Raw genomic sequence first — 13971 nt, forward strand, 5'->3', positions numbered from 1 at the left:
ATCTTGGTAAATTTACCATATGTGGAATGAAGTGCTGAATGAAGTAAAAGAAAAAGTATCCTTTCGGCATCTTAAAATATGTTCGACTAATTTCCATGGAAGTAAGAAATGAAGTTTGAGCGGAATAATTTAGAATGTTTTTTTTTTAGAACTGACTGGCTTTTGAGCAAACGAAACATACTATCCAGACTTGTTGTAGAGCTTTCTAACTTCGTTTGTGCATTAGTGAAGTGTGCTGAGAGTGATTCTGGCCTGCCATGATACGGTTTGCCAGTATTGTTGTGCTTATTTAGCATTTCAACTCATCACTAGCCGGAAGTTTATGGGTCCAACCAATAAAGTTTAAAAAAAGGCAAAAACAAAATGTAAAAAAGAAACTGCAAACCGAAGTCGATTTAGTGCTACTAGAAACATACAGCAGTACTATCAGCACATGAGAGATATAAAAAATAATAATAATTGGTTCACAGGAAAGGCACAGTATCTGTCACACTTGTTCTGTGGGCACCTGAACCATTCAGTGAGGGAAGGGAGGGAGGTGGGAGTGAAAGCGGAAAGAGAGAAATGGGTGTCGTAGTGGAGGGCTCCGGAGTATGTTCGTCCACCTGGGGATCTTTATCTTGCACTGACATCGCACAGCGCGCGCATGCCACTTCGTTTCGCCTCCATCGAAACGCAGCCGTCGTTGGTCGGGATGTAAAGAAATGGAAAAGAACGCACTCTAGGAGAGTTAAGTAGCGTATATTGGTGGGCGAGTTTGTTATTTTACATAATACAGAAAGCCTTGCGCAAAATAAGGCGAGCCACTAGGAAAAAACAGTTCGAGCATGTGCGTTTCTTCCAAATATCCCACCTTGTTTTGCTTAATTTTCGTCACTCAGCAGAGCCCCAGTGCTGACACATTACCACAAGTTTGTGGTATCTGGTTATATAGAAACGCGTGTATACTGTAAACATCTGATTAAAATTCGTTCTAATCAATATTGTTGCTTTGATGCTATGAAGCACTTTTACATTTTGTCCGGTCGATTGGTCAAAATGGCCACACAACAATCATCTGTGGAGAAATAACAATCAGGTTGAGGACATCTGCATTTGGGCGAATTAAGTGCATCCATACTAACCTGTTTTAAATAAAAGTTTAATTTATTATGAATTGAATTCTGGGACTGGCTGGTTGCACGAATACACAACTTAGGCACAGTAATAATAAGAGCATGTAGACGACTTAACCACTGAAAGCAAAACGTGAGCATTTAGCTATAATCTGCATTAAATTCATTACAACTTCATGTATATTTCCTGAATATGCGCCTAAATGCGGTAGTCATATAGGGTCTTGGTACATGACAGGAATGTCCTATACGCAGCTCGATGTTTATTTACTTGTAATTGCTGGTACGCAGTAAATACAATAACATATTGTAATCGTTTAGCTTAATATCATTCCTGTGTTCGTCACTTTCTAATCCCTCTGCCAATAATAGCTTTTCACTAACTTTGTGAATCACGTTTCTGACGACACAGTTTTCAGTGGGGGCGAAGCTTGATTACTAATGTTTTATTCGGCCATGAATGCCCGGTTTGTCGCATTATGAGCCCCAAGATTATGTCACTACTGACCTCAGGAACGCAGAGCTGCTAGTTTTTGCAACGCGTTTCAAAACTAACACCCTGTCGAAAGAATGATACGTGTGTCTCATTAATACTCAACACTGAATAGGTTTCTTGGCAGACCCTGCTGGCAGCTTTCGTAAAATGTGAAGTGCTGGTGACATGCATTCTATCGGCAAGGTTTTAGCGTGAGTTTTATCTGGCGTTGCATTGTGGTCGCCGTGTTGTTTGCCGACACTGCGAGCGTGAAATAACGATAATTCCTCTTCCATCAGTAGTTGGAAACTCATGTGACCGTTCACTGACGGATCGACAGGTTGGGTGATGTGAAAAGACCACATGCCTTGTTCGAGGTACCAGGAGTTGCCAACTGGCAAAATTTGATGAGATGGTAGGTTGATATGGGTATCCATAAAGGAATCCCTCCCTCGTGACTCACAATGGCTGCCAAAAAGCTTCGAAGGCACGTTCGAACATTTTGTTTCAACAGCGGCTAATTTCTGTATCTGGTATTGCTTCATATAACATGATAGTATGAAAGTATGGTGAAACTTTTTGAAATATTATTGGGGCAATACGTAAAGCATTACTGATTATACGATTACGAAAATATATGTGCGTGAGCGGAGATGCGCATGGTACGCCAGTAGACGCAGCCATTAACGCAGTCGCCTCACACACTTTAAGTGGAGCGCAACTGTGCTCCCAATTTGAGTTATTGTACCTTGGTAAGGGCGGCTTCCGGCATATCTCTTAGCCGCGTAAAGCTCAATTTTCTCTTAATGCGATGTGCAATCTTTACGAGCACAATCTCTCAACCTGTATATCATGCTACTGGCCAGACAAGTTCATGACGGGGAATTCTATAACAATTGCCATCCAGAAATTGGAATTGAAGATCAATTTCGACTGTAGAGGCTGACGATCTTTATTGTGCTCTCTGTTCAGTTCATTATTTTGTGTGATGGCGACAACATTTACGATGGCATAAGGCAATATTCCAACGCTCGCATAATTTCGACTCCGGGGTCACTTTGTTTCTGGGAGGAGGGAGATTAAGGATCTGGCGGGAAGGCCTTATTATGAATGCACTGAGATCTCTGCCACGGTAAGCTATATCTGAGAAGAGACCTCACATGGTTGTCAAAGCCAGCATACGACATATGAGTCCCAAATCAGATATTCTGAAACCACCCATTCGTTTTTAGAGGCGGACAAGTGCTCTCTTGATATTTCTCTGGTGTCCGTCCCAAATGAATCACGGCTTTTACAGGGTAAGCTGCATCACTTAAGTTTTATATCACATATCAAGCAACAAACGTGCACACGACATAATAAAGCGCTGCACTTAAAACGTTCAGCGCCAGAAGAGGAGCAATTATTTATTACGCAAGAGAAACGGCCAGCCTCAGGTCCACGGGTATATGTGTACTTTTCGCAGCTTAAAGACGGGAAAACATTGAAAATTAATTTTTGCATAAAAACAAAGGAGTAACTGTTCTAGTTCTACCTGGACACACCAAGCGTGCCGGAAGGAGTGAGATAAATATTTCAGCGGGATCACACTTCGATGAGCAAAAAGATGGGTACGTTGCGTGATATACTTAGCAGATGCTTGATTTGCGTTCCTACTTAATCACGTGCCAGTCTTCATTACACTTCAAGGGCGAGTTAGCGCCTCTATGTCTCGTTCTACTCGTCGTCCGTGTATGCCTTTCGGACTTTTTCGGGTATGCATGGGAGTGAGATTGCTGTTTTTGATGGCTATGGGAAGAGAAATGTTTTTTGCAATCTTAATTTGAACGCTCGCTAGACCCTTTTGACAGAGTGTCGTTCTCGTCTAGGAAATTGCCAAAACATCTGCGTCGCCTCTTGACTAGTACACTAAAAGTTTTCTAGATCACGGTGGAAACATTCCTAACAAAGGATGGAACATGAACGAAGTGCTAGCGCATGTTTTCACCATGATTGTAAACCAACAAGCCCACCTCTACACTCTTCCGAGTATTCTAGACCTTAATCTTGTGTCTAAGACATACGCATTGTGGCTTTCAACCATGCGAAAATCAATTGACCATATACTCGGTCCTTCTGACATATACTCGCGCTCTTCGAGAATTTTGGTATACAACAGCCCGCAAGCTTGTCCGTTGTATGTTAAATCTATGGGTAGTATACTATCGTATTTTTGTTCTGCTACACAAAGAGATAACAGGCATATATTGAATTTATTTCTGTTCAAACTGAGCACATCATAGGATGCAATTACGGCTTGCTTATCGCCCACATTTGCTCTCTGAGGAGATATAGGACATTACATTATGTGCTGTCCAAGGTGCCGTACAGAAAGGAGTAGTTACTTTTCTGCGAGCAATTTTTTGTTGTCCAAATAGACAGGTGTACATGTCCTGAGTAATAAAGCTAAGCGTTGTGCATCACGTGTTCCTGTTCGTAGGTGGAAACAGAATTAGCACTGTCACTGCAAAAGGAGCAAGGAAGAAGGGATGTAAGAGAAACCACAAAAAAGGCGTTCGGGTGTAAGTTTGTAATGATAGGCTAGTTGGTGAGAAAATACATTGATGTAGAGCACACATAGTACTTTATCAGCAGGCATGGTTCACCTGTGTACAGAGGGGCTCTAGCGCAATTAGAGCCAAATTTTTGTAATACGCTGCTGAAAATATGTGAAATAGAGTAATGCGGTGCAAGCGGTTCTAATTATCATATTTCAGCATGGAAGAGTAAATAGACCACTATTTACTTATTTCTCGAGTCGCGTTTGCGACGGACGCCCACAACTTGTTTGGCCGTGAAAAATGGGCACAGTAGCGTCCTCACAATACAAAAGGAGGCCAATCCGCCATTTACATCAAAATCAGGTTAAATATTCTCGCTCTAAACTTTTACCAACACCATAATGCTTTGGTTTTGTATGTGTGTTCATTTTAAACTTACGCATTTCCGTTGAAGACCGCACGAAAAAAGAAGACGTACAATAAGAGCAATTTATATGTCATGTTTACTTATTGTTTCCCTTTGCTGACAAATTTGTAGCATTGCCAAAAACTCAAGATTGACTGTTGAGTGACAAGTAATGTTTGGATATCAGATTCTACAGCTTCTTTCATCCTAACGATGCACACGTTCACATTCAAAGTCACCAATACCGAAAAATCTTAAATGAGGTAAGGTGGACAAGAAGTGGAAGCTGGACAGATTGTCTGTTCTTGGGCTCCAAGATTACCTCGGAAAGAGACTGCAGCCATAAAATTAGGAGACGCCTGCTTCTGGGAAAGAGAGCAATGGTTAGCCTTGACCGCCTAGTAAAGAGCAGAGACATTTGTCTGCCAACCAAGATCCGTATAACTCGTGCTATGGTCTTTCCAGTTGTGATGTATGGATGCGAGGGTTGGACAGTGAAAAAGGCTGACCGCCGAAGAATTGACGCGTTTGAACTGTGGTGCTGGCGGAGACTCTTGAGAGTTCCTTGGACTGCCAGAAGATCAAATCAGTCGATATTGTCGACCATAAACCCTGACTGCTCATTGGAGGGTCAAATTATAAAGTTAAAATCTCAGCTACTTTGGTCATCTGATGAGAAGAGAGGAGTCGCTGGAAAAGGATTTGATGTTGGGAAAGGTTGAGGGTCGCCGGAGAAGGGGTAGGCAGTGAACGCAATGGTTAGATGGCATCCTCGAGGCACGGCAGATGAAGCTATGTGATGTTAGGAAGATAGTGAGAGACCGGAAAGCGTGGCGTGACATGGTCCATAGGGTCACGAAGAGGCGGACACGACCGAACGACTGAACTAAACTGAACTGAACTGCCTGATAAAAACAAGGCAGTAAAGTGAAAATTGCATTCATGAATACTTGTTCACAAAGGAGATTGCTGCTGAATTATTGGGCCTAGGTCGAGCGCATTGAATGTTTGTAAAAAATGAGGAACCCTTCTACTCATACGCTTCCAGTGATTAAAATGTCATGTTCTTTCTAGGTTATCTAAAATTCGTCATAAATACATAATAAATTTTAACTTGGCTGGTGATGTTCTCAACACTTGTGGAAGACATTGAATCTGCTAAAACTGTTAGAAACTCAGTGCGCTATTTTATACAAGTGATGTGTTAGAGCACAAGGCCCTTCCCAGTCGAAAAAACAAACAGAACTGTGTCAAAAGTAAGACAAAATATCCGTAGTTCTAATCATAAAATTTTTCTGTAGTACTTTTTGTAGTTCTGTAGTTTTTCTGTAGTATATTTCTGTTGTCTGTAGTTCTGTAGCACTTTTATGTTTTAACTACAGAAATTTCTGACGTTACTACAGAACGTTGTATTGTCACAACAGTTTTTCCGTCAAAAACCGCACAAAAATTCTGTCGTAACATCAGAAAATTTTCTGTAGTTTTTTCTTACTGGGTTCAGCCTATAAACTTGCGCCTTCTTTTTATGAAATCGCTAGACCGTTTAAGAACCAAACGTTCGTAATTCTTTTGAATGTTACGTATTTAAATCCACATCCGTCGTTAAATTAGGAACCTTACTAAATCACCAAAATTTTTAAATTGTTAATACTTAGCTCTAATTAGATTTTTAGTCTGTAACATTTATGATTTCTTTGTTCAATTTCCAAACAATAACAGTCAGACGTAAGCGGGGATATTCAAATACGATGCGTTATATTGTCAGCACCAAACTGAGTAAATTCGGCAAAATCAGAACAAAAATAATAAATGCTGCGACAAAATATTCTCTGTGTGGATTATTGCAAATACGTCGAACTTATAATTGCAACCAAATCAGTATATTTGATACAACATTGAAACAAGAAAAATGGAAAGCAATCTAATTTACATTTATCTGGTTTTGAGTTTGGAGTTTCCGACGTCTTCGTTTAGTAATGGTTAGGGTATAAAAACGCCATGTAACCTCAGCTTCATCGTATTCATAACAGACGAATCGTTTGAGCCCGGTCAGAATGCGCACCCTGTTGCTCTGTCTCGCCATTTTTCTGACACTGGCTGTCATCTACTGCGACGGCAAAAAGAATGGAGGGAAATCCAAGGGTATGTTTATGAACTTTGCTTTTTTATAAAATATCAGCAAGTTTAAAATCAAGGCATACCAAACAATTGATTTAGCACATAGTTTTTTGGTTGACCGAAAGTATTGTGAAGTATCGTCATTTCAACGCTTTCTTTCTTAAAAGTGGTATAATAAATCATTATCACGGGGCGCGAATAAAATCCTTCATCGCTAATGCATTAGATTCTTTGGACCTTTTCGCAATATTTTTCCCAAATTACTTTTAGCGTCTCAGCAGGAGCAGACAGGAGGGATGGATACCTCCTAAGATTTTCTGTGAAAGCAGTTGCGCGGATATAGAAAGTAATAAAAATCATCAGGAAAATCGTAAGCGTAAGTAGCATTCTAAGAAGATGACTTTAAAAGAATTGCATACTATATTTCCTCACTCCTACGTGAAAAATAAAAAAACCTTCCATAGTAGACGAGAATTGCTTTTAAATTTTTTCCTACACCATGCCATATGTTTACAAGGAAAGGTACACATATTGGGTATATATAGCTAGGTAATGAGTGCGTTTAACCCTGCATAGCTTCAATCTGTGAGACAGAATTTTCTAAAATGTTGGTCTGAAAAATGAAGAGTACAGTTTAATGAGAAGAAAGATGTAGGGGACATCGTCGTTTAAGATAATGCTCCTACTACACCTCAAGTATGTACAATGAGGAGAGACTGACAGGGTAATATAGGCGTTGTGGAGCTTTGCGAAGATATTTGAAGGTTTTTGATGTTGTATTGCTTGAGTTTATGGAAAGTTGTCCTATCCAATATAAATATTTTGTGATCATTTAATTACTCTCGTTCGTCCTCTTAACCCCAATCCACCGGTGACATTGCGGCACATGCATACACACGAAGTTAAATATTTTCACCCATTTTTCCCCCTTAAAGCGTGCATTATATTCCTAACGCAGAGAAAAAATTTACTCTTCCCGACGTTTCATACCGGACTGAAATAGCAAGGCCAATAAAGCAAAAGTTAGCTTGACCCGAAGTAGAACCAATGAAGACAACAGGCTCATTAAGTTCGAAACGTTCCAGAATGAAAGCAATACCCTTGTCCCTAACTCACTGAGCAGAGTTTAGGGGCATAAGTAAGACGTTCCTTGAAGTTTAAATCATTGCGCTTTGATAAGTTTTTGATAGAGCACCCGCATGGGGGGGCGGCACACCTAATAGCCAGCTGGCAAAGTGCGCTGGCGTAAGCAACTGCGACTGAAGCTGTTTCTTTCTAATTTGCAGTAAAATTGCGAACTGGTGACGGAAAGCTAGCAAAGCAATTATATGTAGGAAGATCCTATCGTTTAGCTATGTTTTTAAACTTATCTGCAGATGTATTATGGCGGCCGACGCTGCAAAACGATGACCCTAAAAGGAAAAGATGACTATCCAGTGAAGGGCAATGACATATGGCTTCGCTACAGTTCTTGCTATTGCCTGATGTCTACAGAATTCAGTTTTGCTGAGAAACTGTCACGTTTTGATCAGAGATAAAATATTTCAGGCAATTGTGAATACGGGGACAGAACGATACCAAATGGCCAGTCAAGAAATCTACAAAACCCCTGCCTCAAGGTGAAATGTAACGATGGGACTCCAACTGTTACCGAGTAAGTGACTGAGGTCAAAATAAGTGGTGTGTAGGTGAAGCAACGCGCGCCAGGTCTAGATCGACTTGTTTCGCTAATGTTAGTTTCAGAACAAGCCACTAGACGCACCAATTCAGCCCTAAGACTTTAATACTTGATGATTGGCCAGAGCAGTGGTTTTAGTCATAATAATAAAAGTGGTAGTAGTGAAACGTTTTATTTGATATTAGAAACACAGCGTCTAACATTACTTTCACTTGCCATAACGAAACAAGTTTTTCTTCACAAGGTAGATTTCAAGTATGTAAAAAGAGGAGTGGTTTAAGGGAATTTACTAAGGTAATCACTAATAGAATCAGGACAACCTTAGACTGCAATCAAGCAAAGGATCAAGCAGGTTTTCGGAAACGGTACTCTACTATCGATCATATCCATACCATCAATCAGGTGATAGAAAAATGCTCCGAATATAACCAGCCTCTATACATAGCATTCATTGATTACGAAAAAGCATTTGATCAGTTGAAACCTCGGCGGTGATCCAGGCATTGCGAAATCAGGGAGTAGACGAGCCGTACGTGAAAGTGATGGAAGATATATATAGTGGCTGCACAGCAACCATAGTTCTGCATAAAGAAAGTAACAAAATGCCCATAAATGTGTTAGGCAAGGAGACGCAATCTCCCCAGTACTATTCACAGCTTGCTTAGAGGAAGTATTCAGAGACTTGGAATGGGAGCAGTTAGGAATAAGGGTAGATGAAGAATACCTCAGTATTCTGCGATTTGCTGATGATATTGCCTTGCTAAGCAACACGGGAGATGAACAACAAATAATGATTGATGACCTAGACAGGAAAAGTAGAAAGTTAGGCCTGAAGATCAATATGCAGGAGACTAAGGTAATGTTCAACAGCCTCGGGAAGGAACAGCAGTTTACATTAGGTAGCGAAATACTGGAAGTAGTAGACGAATATGTCTACTTAGGACAGGCAGTATCCGCAGATCCGGACCATGAAAAGGAAATAACAAGAAGAATAAGATTTGGATGTAGCGCATTTGGCAAGCACTCGCAGATTATGACTAGCAGCTTACCGGTATCGCTTAGCAGGAAAGTATACAACAGTTGCATCTTACCTGTACTCACCTATGGGGCTGAAACGTGGAGGCTAACCAAGAGACTTCTACTTAAGTTGAGGACAACCCAGAGGGCTATGGAACGAAATATGGTAGGGGTAACATTAAGAGATAGGAAGCGTGCAGACTGGGTCAGATAAATAACTCAAGTTATCGACATTCTAGTGGAAATTAAGAAGAAGAAATGGGCATGGAGGGTACATGTAGTGCGAAGAGAGGATAACCGATGGCCGCTTAAGGTAACAAACTGGATTCCAAGGGAAGGAAAGCGTAGCAGGGGGCGGCAGAAAGTTAGGTGGGCGGATGAGGTTAAGAATTTCGCAGGGGTCAAGTGGATGCAGCTGGCACAGAACCGGGTTAAGTGGAGAAATATGGGAGAAGCCTTCGCCCTGCAGTGGGTACAGTCAGGCTGATGATGATGATCATGATGATGAGGGCAGAGTGTGGGGTAGAAAGCAGAAAAAAAACTGACAAATATCAGTCGAAGAGACAGTGCGCATACTTGCGCATACTTTGCGTCGCAGTTGGGTCGATAGGTCAGAGCAAACACAAGTACAAATACTAAGGTATTCTTGCATAAAAGTTTTGGTGCAGATTTTACGAAGGCTGTGATTGGGGGAAGGAGAGAGACATTGGTTTGAGGCACAGAGAATAGCGACAGATATATTGCATTCTTGATAGGACTGCGATATTGGTTACTAAGCTTAGAAGGCTGTCTGAAACGCAAAATGAGCACAGTCTGTTAATTGCTGGAGCTGTGTTAATAGCCTTCAAAACACTATGGTTATAGAGATCGTTTTCAGCGTTCCCGGAAACCATAGGAATCCACCTTAACTTAACTGTATAAGCATCTATGGCCGCAGCGCTATAGCTAGGTTTGGATGATTATCTGGGGGTTGTTTTGGTTTTGGAAAGACGAGGCTTTGTGGGAAGTGCACAAAGCAGATTTTTGGATCAGAGGAAATTGAGCGAATTGCTGGTTGTACGCGCAGTGAAGAGTTGCAACAAGACACAACTTTTCGCGGCTTTTGGCAGAGGCCGCGTGGTAAAAGAAAGACCGTCAGGGTGAAATGTTTGCAGCTTTGAGCTGCAGTGCCAAGAGATGGATGTGTGGTGGTTTAGGTGTAGGCTGGTGTCTGACTGGCTAGAGCTCGGTTGCTACAAGTATTTATTGCTTGCCTACGTTCGGATTGAATGATTGCGAGGAATGGGCCCAGTAAGGAGCACGAATACATGAAGGAATCTGAAAAGCAATATGCAGATGATGAATGTGAGTATAAATAAGATGAATATGCCATGCTGTGCGGAGGATAGGCGAGCAAGGTTACCAATGAGGTGAAGCTCAAGGAAGTAGCGCATAGTGAGAAATGCGCCAGTGACGTAAAGATGCCATGTTAAGTTTTGTTTAAAATGTTTGAAGAGTTGCATTGTAAAGAATGTGGAGGGAAAACCACACTTTTCTAATTTGGGTTTGAGCAAAAGAATATAAGAACTGCTGAAAATTATTTAGTTGAACCCGGTCCATGAAGAAGATTACATTCATCTGCCTCGATGATGAGCAGTGTCATATATATATAAGGCAGAGCAGATTGGTTATGTGCAAGAGATATAAAGAGCTTGGTTTAGACTGCACGTTTGTACTGAATAAAGTGGCATGGCGCAAACATGAGACCATGGAACTGGCTCGACGGTTTCTGAATTGAGAGCAAGAAGGGAGCGGCTGCATTGCGTGTGTTCGCTTTTATAGTGTGAGTGGGGAGTGGTCTTTTTTATGCTTACTGAGCCTGGCATTCAAAGGGAAGGTGCAAACAATGTCGAAACCTTGCTGAAGTGTAACGTCCGTCTCTTCAGGTGAGTTTAAGAGGCTCCAACAAGCTTTGTCATCCGCACAGAATGCATGGTGCAGCTTATAAACGCCCTCGATTTGAAAGGTACGCATGTGACGGGAATGAATTCGGAGAGAGTGCAGCCTTTAAGGAGTTCCCAGGGTTAGACTGAAAGAAGCAGAACAGAAAGGAAGGAAGGAGCTTTTATAATAATATAGGATTTGAAGCAGATATATGTAGAAGCAGAAACTACACTCCGTTTTGAATTCATAGCTTCGAGGAAGTGGTAGTGAGATATGCCGCAGAAATATTGCGGAAGTGCACAACGATCATAGAATACACTACGGTCACATCAGGAATGAACAAGGTCTGTTTTGAAGTGAGCGCTCTGGAAATAGAAATGGTATTGATTTCCGATACGGAAGGAACAAACGCCTAGTTGTAGAGCGAAGCCAGGTCTTTTTCAAGGGGAGCATGAAGGAAACAAAAAGTACTTGACACGCGGCTTAATTAGCAAGGAGAAGAGAAGTTTACTACTTAGGTACAGAACCTCGCATTATTCTACCCCAGTATCATCATAAGTGAGTCAGAGAATCTGAAGAATAATGTTAAATACTTGAAGATAATTTCTGCAATCACATTAAATGAACTGCTTTTTCCTTCATCTCCTGTATATTGTTTTTCGTGCTCTTCCGATTACACGATATAAAACTTGCATACACCTATTCTAGATAAATGACCACCAGATAAGAAAGTTCTACTACAACAATAAAAAAATCATCACTGTAGGGTGATTAGAAGCGAAGCCGAGAAATCCTCTCACATAAAGCAAAGTCGAAATTTTGTTTCAAATTTCAGTCTTATGTCACAACTCTTACTATGTCGCTGTTCAAAGCAGTTGAAAACGTAACCTTAACGAGAAGCTTGATCGCCTACTCCCGCCCAATGAGCACAGAGCGTAGCGTTTTCCTCCTGTATGATAGTTGCTAACAGTATTTCTAAAGCCTCCTATCAGACTAAAACTTCCAAGACCGATATGAAAGTATGCACTGAAACGAAATTTTGGTGAGTAGGCAATTTTATGCAAATGAAGAGGTAAAAAAATTCGAAAGTTTTTCAGAATCTGCACGGGAGGATTGCATAAGCCTTAGCGTTGCTGTACTGTTCGCGAGATATGTCAGCGGGATTCCGCGAGGGAGAGGTAGTCCGCCTTTTCTTTGTCTAAAGGAATTATAGGACGCCGGTGAACTTTGATACGTTCAACGAAACGCCTGTTCTGTTCGGCGAGGGGCTCACGATGTACCGTGTGCGACAGCAACGCTCATGCTTTTGCATTTCTTTCCTGCAGATTCTGCAGTGCTCTCGCAATTTTGCAGAACAAATTTAGTTTATTGCCTCAGTTTACACATTTTGTAACCATTTCCACCCATTTGTGCAAGCCAATCACGCCCTTTCCCGCTTGTTTAAGTTCGAAAATTTCTAATTTTCCTCCACTGGGAGTTAGGCCCCTGTCACCGGTAATTTAGTACCATGTGACCCCATTTGGACGCCCCCATTACCCGTCCGGGAACTTTCGATGTCTTATTGATTAATGGGCTCTAAAATGGCCTAATTATCTCACATGCAGCAAATGTTTTCTCCTGCGAGATTCTTTCATCGTCTATCTAATGCAACCATCTTTTTTTCTTAAACCTTGATAACTCGTTTCGTTACAACGTAATCGTGATGGCAAATTCTCGTCACACGAAACTGTCGACATAGCTATAGCATTCCTACGCATTAATAATTTTATGCCGCTGATCAAGTTCCACGTGTCGTAGACGAGGAGCTCGTTGAAGCGCAAGGATTGAGATTCGTGCCTCCATCAACCTGAGCAGCAACAATATTCATGCCATTGTTTATTTGACTGGCTCCGATCAGCTTAGCAGCATGGAGCACTTTAACTTGGGCGCCACCAGACAGCAAGCTTCCGTTATCGTAAAAGAACATCCCAGACAAGAGTTGTCTCATTTTCTTCACACCATTAGCCAACTGAAATACTAATGAAATTTTAACATGTTTGACCTTGAATTGCAATGATAAATAGGGTAGACACTTACAGCTTTCTCTTTGCAATTTCAATAAATAGATGGATGTGACGGAAACAAACCATCCGCAACAAAGGCTGATTAGGCGCTTCAAAAAGACAATGGCTGCATTGCTACTGCAAAGCAAGATATTTAAATCTTGTTCTAAGTGTATGAGGCGTCTCATATGATGTAATACTGCTATTCAGGATAGTCTCTGTGCTTATAAATAACTTATTCTTTCTTCCAAGGTGCCCAGGAGCAAGCGTGAAGCTTGAAGAGCGTCGTGGAGGAAAACGCAGTGGAAAACGGAAGGAAGGTATATTCCCTCAGTGCTGTGAGGAAGATTCTTCTTGAAGAGAGCCTGCGAAATCAAGTTGCGGATTTGAGGAGACATTTTAGACAGACCCTTGGTATTCATGACAGGAAGAAAGCATAGAAATCTCTCAAATGCAAAATAAATCGAATAAAACTGAATCTCTTGTTATTACTATTCGTTAAGCTTCAATTACAAGTACTCTAAAGTCGCAAATGTAAGCCAATGGTATCTCAAACCTTACCATCAGTGAAAAATTGGTGCATTCAATGCATATTAGAGCTCAATAAATTGTCGACTGGTGTTCGGCATGTGGTGATGTTATCTCATGCGGCACAAA

The 13971-nt window shown here is 41.2% G+C and overlaps 1 long non-coding RNA gene across 1 annotated transcript; it reads left to right on the top strand.

The window, feature by feature from the left end:
• The first annotated feature begins 6545 nt into the window (after positions 1-6545).
• On the top strand, positions 6546-13770 carry LOC146170844 (uncharacterized). The gene is made up of 3 exons (XR_014703094.1): positions 6546-6678; positions 8203-8308; positions 13567-13770. It is a non-coding gene; the product is annotated as an uncharacterized LOC146170844 (long non-coding RNA).
• The last annotated feature ends 201 nt before the right edge of the window (positions 13771-13971 follow it).

Source organism: Amblyomma maculatum, unplaced genomic scaffold (genome assembly GCF_055883805.1).
Source record: "Amblyomma maculatum isolate TAMU_Amacu unplaced genomic scaffold, ASM5588380v1 scaffold_35, whole genome shotgun sequence".
In the NCBI taxonomy this organism is placed as follows: Eukaryota; Metazoa; Arthropoda; class Arachnida; order Ixodida; family Ixodidae; genus Amblyomma; species Amblyomma maculatum.